Source organism: Cebus imitator, unplaced genomic scaffold, assembly GCF_001604975.1.
Source record: "Cebus imitator isolate Cc_AM_T3 unplaced genomic scaffold, Cebus_imitator-1.0 Scaffold279, whole genome shotgun sequence".
NCBI lineage: Eukaryota > Metazoa > Chordata > Mammalia > Primates > Cebidae > Cebus > Cebus imitator.
The window spans coordinates 3341074-3349493 of NW_016107594.1; the positions used below are offsets into that span (position 1 = coordinate 3341074).

General features: G+C 43.3%; 2 non-coding genes across 2 annotated transcripts; both read right to left on the bottom strand.

The window, feature by feature from the left end:
• Positions 1-5949: 5949 nt before the first annotated feature.
• Positions 5950-6056, bottom strand: LOC119467316. Its single transcript, XR_005195855.1, has one exon. It is a non-coding gene; the product is annotated as a U6 spliceosomal RNA (small nuclear RNA).
• A 1855-nt stretch (positions 6057-7911) lies between these two features.
• LOC119467314 lies at positions 7912-8028 on the bottom strand. The gene has a single exon (XR_005195853.1). It is a non-coding gene; the product is annotated as a U5 spliceosomal RNA (small nuclear RNA).
• Between the last annotated feature and the right edge of the window lie 392 nt (positions 8029-8420).

Consider the following 8420-nt stretch of genomic DNA (forward strand, 5'->3'; position numbering starts at 1 on the left):
GAACTTGTCTCGACAGAAAGAGGGCATGTGTTTTCTTTCCGTGTCCACAAGGGGGTGTAGTTTTAAGGGCCAGAACTTCCTAGCACCATGCCCCCCTCCCTTTTCTCTCCCTCTGGGGAATTTAATGGTTTATGTTTGAATTTCACGGGCGTAGGAAGAAACTAGGAGTCAATCACTTCAGCAGAAGTTCTAAGGAACTCCTTTCGTTGGCCAGGGGTCTTAGGTGGGGGTTCCTCCCAGATTAAAAGTCCCCTTCTTCCACACCCCTTCGGACTCCATGTTTGAGTCCCCTTGCATGAATACTGTCTATTCCCTTCCACTCAGTGTGGAAGCTGCTTTCCTCTCCTGGATTCCATCTTTCTGGATTCTCTGACTCAGTGTGAGAGTTAGCTGTTTCTCTCTCCTTCTCCTGTTTTTCTCTCTTTTTAAATAAATCACTTTCTACAAACACTTTCAGTCCGGCATTTACTGTGGTCCGCCCTCTCAGAGGGCAGGAGACCAAGAACATGGAGAAACATCCTTTTAGGGGAGCTGAGGGCATCCTGAACCCCTGAGCCCCAATATTACAAAAACAAATGCAATAACTATTTCCTGACCAAACCTGTTATTCAATATTGATATGATTTGGGGAATAGTTTCAGATTTCACACTGATGAGGTTTCATCGTGTTGGCCAGGCTGCTTTCTAACTCTTGACCTTGTGCTCTGCCTGCCTTGGCCTCCCAAATTGCTGGGATTACAGGCATGAGCCACCATGCCTGGCTGGTATATTAAACAGCAATAGGTAGCAAATACACAAAGTCATCTTCCAATATAAATATTATGTTACTTCTCCACTTGACAGCATTTAATGATTTAGAATTGAGTGTAAAATAAAGACAAAACCCAATCCCGAACCCACCTTACAAGGGATTAATAACCCTTGGGTATATAAGGAGCTCAGGGGAAACAAAATCAATAGGGAAAAAACTCTAATAATCTGATTTAAAGAGACAATAGATCAGAATGGACATTTCTCAAAAGAAGACATACAAATAGCAAATGAGTATATGAAAAGTTGCTCAACATCACTGATCATCAGAGAAATGCAAATTAAAACTGCAATGAGCTATCATCCCACCCCAGTTAAAATGGTTTATATCAAAAAGTCAGGCAATAACTAATGCTAATGAGGATGTAGAGAAAAGGGAACACTGATACACTGTTGGTGGGGATGTAAATTAGTGCAACCACTGTGGAGAATGGTTTGGAGGGTCTCAAAAAACTAAAAAGAGGGCACTTTATGACACAGTAATTCTACGGCTGGGTATATACCCAAAAGAAAGCAAATCAGTATATCAGAGAAATATCTACATTTCTATATTTATTGCAACACTATTCACAATAGCCAAGATTTGGAAGCAATCTAAGTGTCCATTAACAGGTGAATGGACAAAGAAAATGTGGTGCGCATACACAATAGAATATTATACAGTCATGAAAAAGAATAGAATCCTGTTATTTGCAATAGCATGGGTAGAACTGGAGATCATTATTTTAACTAAAATTAGCCAGACACAGAAAGACAAATTTTGCATGCTCCCAGTCATTTATGGGTGCTAAAAATTAAAACAATCGAGTTTATGGAAATAGAGAGTAGAATGATGGTTACCAAAGGCTGGGGAGGGTAGTGGGCTGGAGGGGATGCACAGGAATAATTAATGGGCACAAAAATACAGTTAGAATGAATAAGATGTAGTACTTGGTAGTACAACAGAGTGACAATGGTAAACAATAATTTATTGTATATTTTAAAATTGCTACAAGAGGCCAGGCATGGTGGCTTATGCCTGTAATCCCAGCACTTTGAGAGGCCAATCCAGGATGATCACCTGAGGTCAGGAGTTCAAGATCAGCCTGACCAACATGGTGAAACACTGTCTCTACTAAAAATACAGAAATTAGCAGGGCTTGATGGCACATGCCTGTAGTCCCAGCTACTGAGGCTGGAGAATCACTTGAACTGGTGGCAGTGGTGGGGGGGGGGTGGATGTTGCAGTGAGCTGAGATTGCACCACTGCACTCCAGCCCAGAAGACAGAGTTACACTCTATCTCAAAAAAAAAAAAAAGAAAAAGAAGAAGAAGAAGAAAAAAAAAAAAGGAAAAGAGCATAATTGAATTCTTTGTAAAACAAAGAAAGGATAAATGCTTAAGGTGAGGGGTATTCCATTTACCCTGATGTGAGTATTACACATTGCATAACTGTATCAGAACATCTCATGTACCCCATAAATATGCATACCTACTATGTTCCCACAAAAAATTTAAAGCATTTTTAAACCACTAATCTTGGCCAGATGTACTGTACAAACGTGTAATTCCAGTGCTTTTTGAGGTCAGGATGGGAGGATTACTTGAGTCCTGGAGTTTGAGACCCACCTAGGCAACACAGCAAGACTCCCATCTCTAATAACAATGAAAAGAAATTAGCCAGGCCTGGTGGGGTTTGTGCCTATAGTCCCAGCTACTTGAGAGGCTGAGATGACAAAATTCCTTGAACCCAGGAGAGAGGAGAGGTTGAGACTGCGGTGAGCTATGATTGCCCCACTGCACTCTAGCCTGGGTGACAGAGTGAGACCATGTCTCTTTAAAATTTAAACAAATCAATCCTAGCATGATCTGACCCTGCCTGCCACCTCTATTCTTTTCCTCTTTCTCATTGTGTATTGGACATCTGCGCTTCTTTTCTGTTCCTGTAAATGCCAAACAGTTTCCCTCTTCAGGACCATTATACATGCTCTTCCCTGCCCAAAATGGACTTCCCCACACCTCCTGCCACAGCTGGATTTTTCTCATGTTTCAGACCTCAGCTCACACATCACCTCTGCAGAGAAATTCCCCCTCATCCTGTGAAGACGGACGCATCCTCTGCGTTGCGTCGTCCTGCCTGTTCTCTTGAAGCAGACATCACACTCAAAAATCAGCTTCTTATTTACTGAATTGCTTATCTGCTGTTCTCCCAAAGTCACACCAAATCAGAACAGAGGCTTCCTACAGCAGGAGTCTCATCTTGTTCGTTCTCAGAACCTAATCTAGTAATTGCACATAGTAGGCATGCAATAAATGTCATTAGAATTAATAAGTATTAAGGGGCCGGTCACGGTGGCTCTCATCTGTAATCTCAGTGCTTTGGGAGGTTGAAGCCAGCACAGGAGTTTGAAACCAGTCTGGTCAACATGGTGAAACCCCATCTCTGCTAAAAATACAAAAATTAGCTGGGTGTGGAAGTACACACTTGTAATCCCAGCTACTCAGGAGGCTGAGGCAGGAGAACTGCTTGAACTGGGGAGATGGAGGTTTCAGTGAGCCAGAGGTTGCAGTGAGCCAAGATTGTGCCATTACACTCCAGCCTGGACAACAGACTGAGGCTCCACCTCAAAAAAAAAAAATAAATAAGATATGAATAAGCATCAAGGAAGGGAGATTTTCTGATTTGCCACCTTTTCATGGAAATCCTACTTAACATTGACATTTTCTTTTTGATGGTATTTCTATAATAGGAAATTGAAACTGAGCTAATTAAAAAAAAAATGAGGCTGGGCATGGTGATTCATGTCTGTAATCCCAGCACTTTGGAAGGCCGAAGGGGGGAAATCACGTGAGGCTAGGAGTTTAAGATGAGCCTGGGCAACATACTGAGACCCCCCTTCTCGGCAAAAATAACTTTTAATTAACCAGGTATGCCTGTCGCAGTGGCTTACACCTGTAATCCCAGCACTTTGGGAGCCTGTGGTGGGTAGATCACCTCAGGTCAGGAGTTTGAGACCAGCCTGTACAACATAGCAAAACCCCATCTCTACTAAAAATATAAAAAATAGCCAAATGTGGTGGCAAATGCCTGTAATCCCAGCTACTCAGGAAGCTGAGGCAGAAGAATCCAGGAGTCAGAGTTTGCAGTGAGCCAAGATCAGGCCATTGCACTCCAGCCTGGACAAGAGTACAACTCCATCTTGAAAAAAAATTATCCACATGTGGTGGCACATGTCTGTAGTCCCAGGTCCTCAGGAGGCTCAAGTAGAAGGAGTACTTGAGCCCAGGAGATAGAGGATGCAGTGAGCCTTGATTTCACACTGCACTCCAATGAGAGACCCTCTGTGGTAAGAGAGGCTCTTCTCTTTCTACCTCATAAGTTACTTCATATCTTTGGTACCCAATTTTCTCATGTTTAAAATTAGGGAGCCAGGTACCATTGTTCACACCAGTAATCCCAGCACTTTGGGAGGCCAACGCAAGTGGATCACGATGACAAGAGATCAAGACCATCCTGGCCAATATGGTGAAACCCTGTCTCTACTAAAAATACAAAAATTAGCTGGGCATGGTGGTGGGTGCCTGTAATCCCAGCTACTCGGGAGGCTGAGGCGAGAGAATTGCTTGAACCTGGAAGGCGGAGGTTGCGGTGAGCCAAGATTGCACCACTGCACTGCAGCCTGGGCAACAGAGCAAGACTCCATCTCAATAAATCAATAATAAATAAACAAATAAAATTAAATTAAATTGGGAAGTAAAACCACATGTCCCCTAGGATCCTTTTCTCTTAGTCATTCTATGAGTTAATTAAAGAGATTTGTTTTCTCATGCATACATCCAAAAATGTACTCAAGGTAGGTTTTCCATGTTTCCTGGTATCTTGCTATTTCCCCACATGATGTGGGAGTATTTGGAGGAGAAGCCCTTCCTTGCCTCCTTTATTTTCTTTTTAGAGATGAAATCTCTCCCTGTCACCCAGGCTGGAGTGCAGTGGTACAATCCTGGATCCCTGCAACCTCAAACTCCTGGCCTCAAGTTATCCTCCAATTCCAGCCTCTGGAGTTCCTGCGACAACAGGCGCACACCACCATGCCCAGCCTGCTGCCTAGGCTGGTCTCAAACTCCTTGCCTCAAATGATCCTTCTGCCTCAGCCTCCCAAAGTGCTGGGATTACAGGTGTGAGACATGGTGCCTGGCCCTTCATTGCTTTTTAATACCCTTAATTACCTTCTTTATAATCGCTTTAGAACTACAATGTTTTTTGTCTTTTGAGGCTAGAATTGAAGCTGATTTCCATAAATAGTCACTTTGAGTCAAGTCTTTTGAATAAAGTGAATGGCCAGAGATGATGACACAATTTTGGCTTAAACAGTTTCTGAGAGAGCATGCTGTGAACTCTAAAATGTGTGTGCCAGTCACCAGGCCACACTTCACTCTTCTTGCCAAACTCAGATTTGCAAATGAAAATTATTTATTTTATTATTATTATTTGTTTTAGATGGAGTCTCACCCTGTCACACAGGCTGGAGTACAGTGGCATGATCTCAACTCACTGCAACCTCCACCTCCGGGTTCAAGTGATTCTCCTGCCTCAGCGTCCCAAGTAGCTGGGATTACAGGTATGTACCACCATTCCTGGCTAATTTTTGTACTTTTTTTTTTCTTTTTGAGATGGACTCTCACTCTGTCACCCAGGCTGGAGTGCATTGGTCCGATCTCAGCTCAGTGCAATCTCCACCTCCCCATTTCAAGTGATTCTCCCTGCTTCACTCTCCCAAGTGGCTGGATTACAGGTGCCCACCAGCATACCTGGCTAACTGTATTTTCAGCAGAGACAGGGTTTCACCCTGTGGGCTGGGCTGGTCTCTAACTCCTAATCTCAAGTGATCTGCCTGCCTTGGCCTCCCAAAGTGCTGGGATTACAGGCATGAGCTACCACTCCCGACCTAATTCTTGTACTTTTAGTAGATACAGGGTTTCACCATGTTAGGCTGGTTTCAACACCTGACCTCAGGTGATCCACCCACTTCAGCTTCCCAAAGTACTGAGATTACAGGCATGAGCCACTGTACCTGGCCAATTTTTTCTAATATCAAATGAATCACCAGGGTCTTCCCTTTCTTTTGATTCATTTATTTTCTTGGTTCTGAAATTTTTTTTTTAAATATGGAATGCTTTATGAATTTGTGTATCATCCTTTCACAAGGAGCATGCTCTTCTTCTCCATGTCATGCCAATTTTAGTATATGTGCTGCCGAAGTGAGCACTGGTTCTGTGTTTGTTTATTTATTATTGAGACAGGGTTTCACTGTGTCTTCCAGGCTGGTATACAGTGACATGATCATGGCTCACTGCAACCTCTGCTTCCCAGGGCTCAAGCATTCTCCTGCCTGGGCCTTTCAAAGTGTGGAGATTACAAGTGTGAGCCACTGTGTCCAGCCTGCAATGTTTAACTGCTGATTTTGATGCCTGGTTTTGGTTGTACTAGACACTCCCACTATTTTTTTCTTTAAAAATTACTGGTTTGTTCAGCTCCTTCAAAGGATCTTTGGTGTTTTATACATCCTAATATGTGAGGCCAGGTGTGGTGGCTCATGCCTGTAACCCCAGCATTTGGGGAAGCCAAGGTGGGAGGATCTCTCGACACCAAGAGTTCAAAACCAGTCGGGGCAACATACTAAGACCCCTGTTTCTACAAGAACTAAAAGATTAGCTGGGCGTGGTGGTGAATGCATGTAGCCCCAGCTCCTGGAAGGCTGAGGCAGGAAGGTCACTTGAGCCCAAGAAGTTGAGGCTTTAGTCAGCCATGACCATGCCAGGGCACTCCAGCTTGGGTGACAGAGTGAGACCCTGTCTCAAAAAAAAAAAAAGATTAATAATTGCAGAAACATTTTCTATGCTCCAGGTTACTTTAAAAATTAGGCCTAATCTTGGCCAGGCATGGTGGCTCACACCTGTAATCCCAGCACTTTAGGAAGCTGAGGCAGGTGGATCATTTGAGGTCAGGAGTTCAAGATCAGCCTGGCCAACATGGCAAAAACCTGTCTCTACTCAAAATACAAAAAATTAGCCAGGTGTAGTGGCAGGTACCTGTAATCCCAGCTACTCAGGGGGCTGAGGCATGAGAATCACTTGAACCTGGGAGATGGAGGTTGCAATGAGCCAAGATTATGCCACTGCACTCCAGCCTGGGCAACAGAAAAAGGCTCTGTCTCAAAAAACAGCAACAACAATAGAAGAAGAAGGAAATTATGAAAACTCTCTCTTGAATATATGGGCACCTCCTGAACAGGGAAGTGGTTGAGTGGAGGTCCTGGCAGGTGGGAAGGGGTATCCTGGCAAGGCAAGAGCTTGGACTTCAGTGTGTTCAGTGTCTGGACCTCAGTGGTGCCCTTTGTCACAAGTATCCATCTGCATCCACTGACTTATACAAGAGAACCTGGAGAAAAACCAGTGATATGGTTTGGCTGTGTCCCCACCCAAATCTCATCTTGAATTTTAGCTCCCATAATCCCCCCCATGTTATGGGAGGGACCCAGTAGAAGGTAAATGAATCATGGGAGCTAGTTTTTCCGATGCTGTTCTCATGATAGTGAGTATGTCTCATGAGATCTGATGGTTTTATAAGAGGGCAGTTCCCCTGCACACACTTTCTTGCCTGCCACCATCTAAGGCATGCCTTTGGTCTTCCTTTGCCTTCCATCATGATTGTGAGGCCTCCTCAGCCATCCTAAACAGTGAATCCATTAAACCTCTTTTTTAAATAAATTACTCAGTCTCAGGTATGTCTTTATTAGCAGCATGAGAATGGACAAATAGAACTTCAATAGTTTAAGGGAGTCCAGCCACCACTCCAGAAGATACAGGATTATAAACCATGGCTGCATCCACATAGTGCTAGCTCAGCATATGTGCAGAGCATATGAGCTGCTGGGCTATGGTGGCCTTCACCTAGATTTCAAAACATGTACTGCACAGCCAGGAGCCCCAGCCAGAAATTTGTCACAGAGGTGGAGCCACTGCAAAGACCCCACCAGGGCAATGCCTAATGGAGCTGCAAGGGTGGGGCCACCTCTGAGACCCAACAACTGTAGAGTATTTTATTTGTTTGTTTTTTCATTTTGCCTCATGAAACACAAGACCTCAAAAAATTGTAGAAAGACTCATAACTGTTCCTCTCCATGGAAATCTTTAGTAAAAGGTGAAAGATTTATAGGACCTGAAGAGAAACCAGAATATTATTTGTTTTTTTGTTTGTTTGTTTGTTTTTTGAGACAGAGTCTTGCTCTGCCACCAGGCTAGAGTGCAGTGGCTCACTGCAACCTCTGCCTCCTGGGTTCAAGACATTTATTAAGTGTGACTTAATAAAGTTGGGGTCCTTAACATCTAATACCGTGGCTAACGGAACAGTTTGTACCTCCATTATTTTTTCATTTCTTTAGTGTGATAAATGTCTTTAAGCATCAGATTTATCATATGATTTCCCTTCTGAAAAAAGTCACAATAACTTGTAATAAAATGAGAGAGTGATACCCAGACTATTGACATGGCATTTCAAAACCCCAAAAGTATAATCCTAATCTAGTTTTTTGTTTTTTTTTTTTTTTTTGAGATGGAGTCTCCCTCTGTCA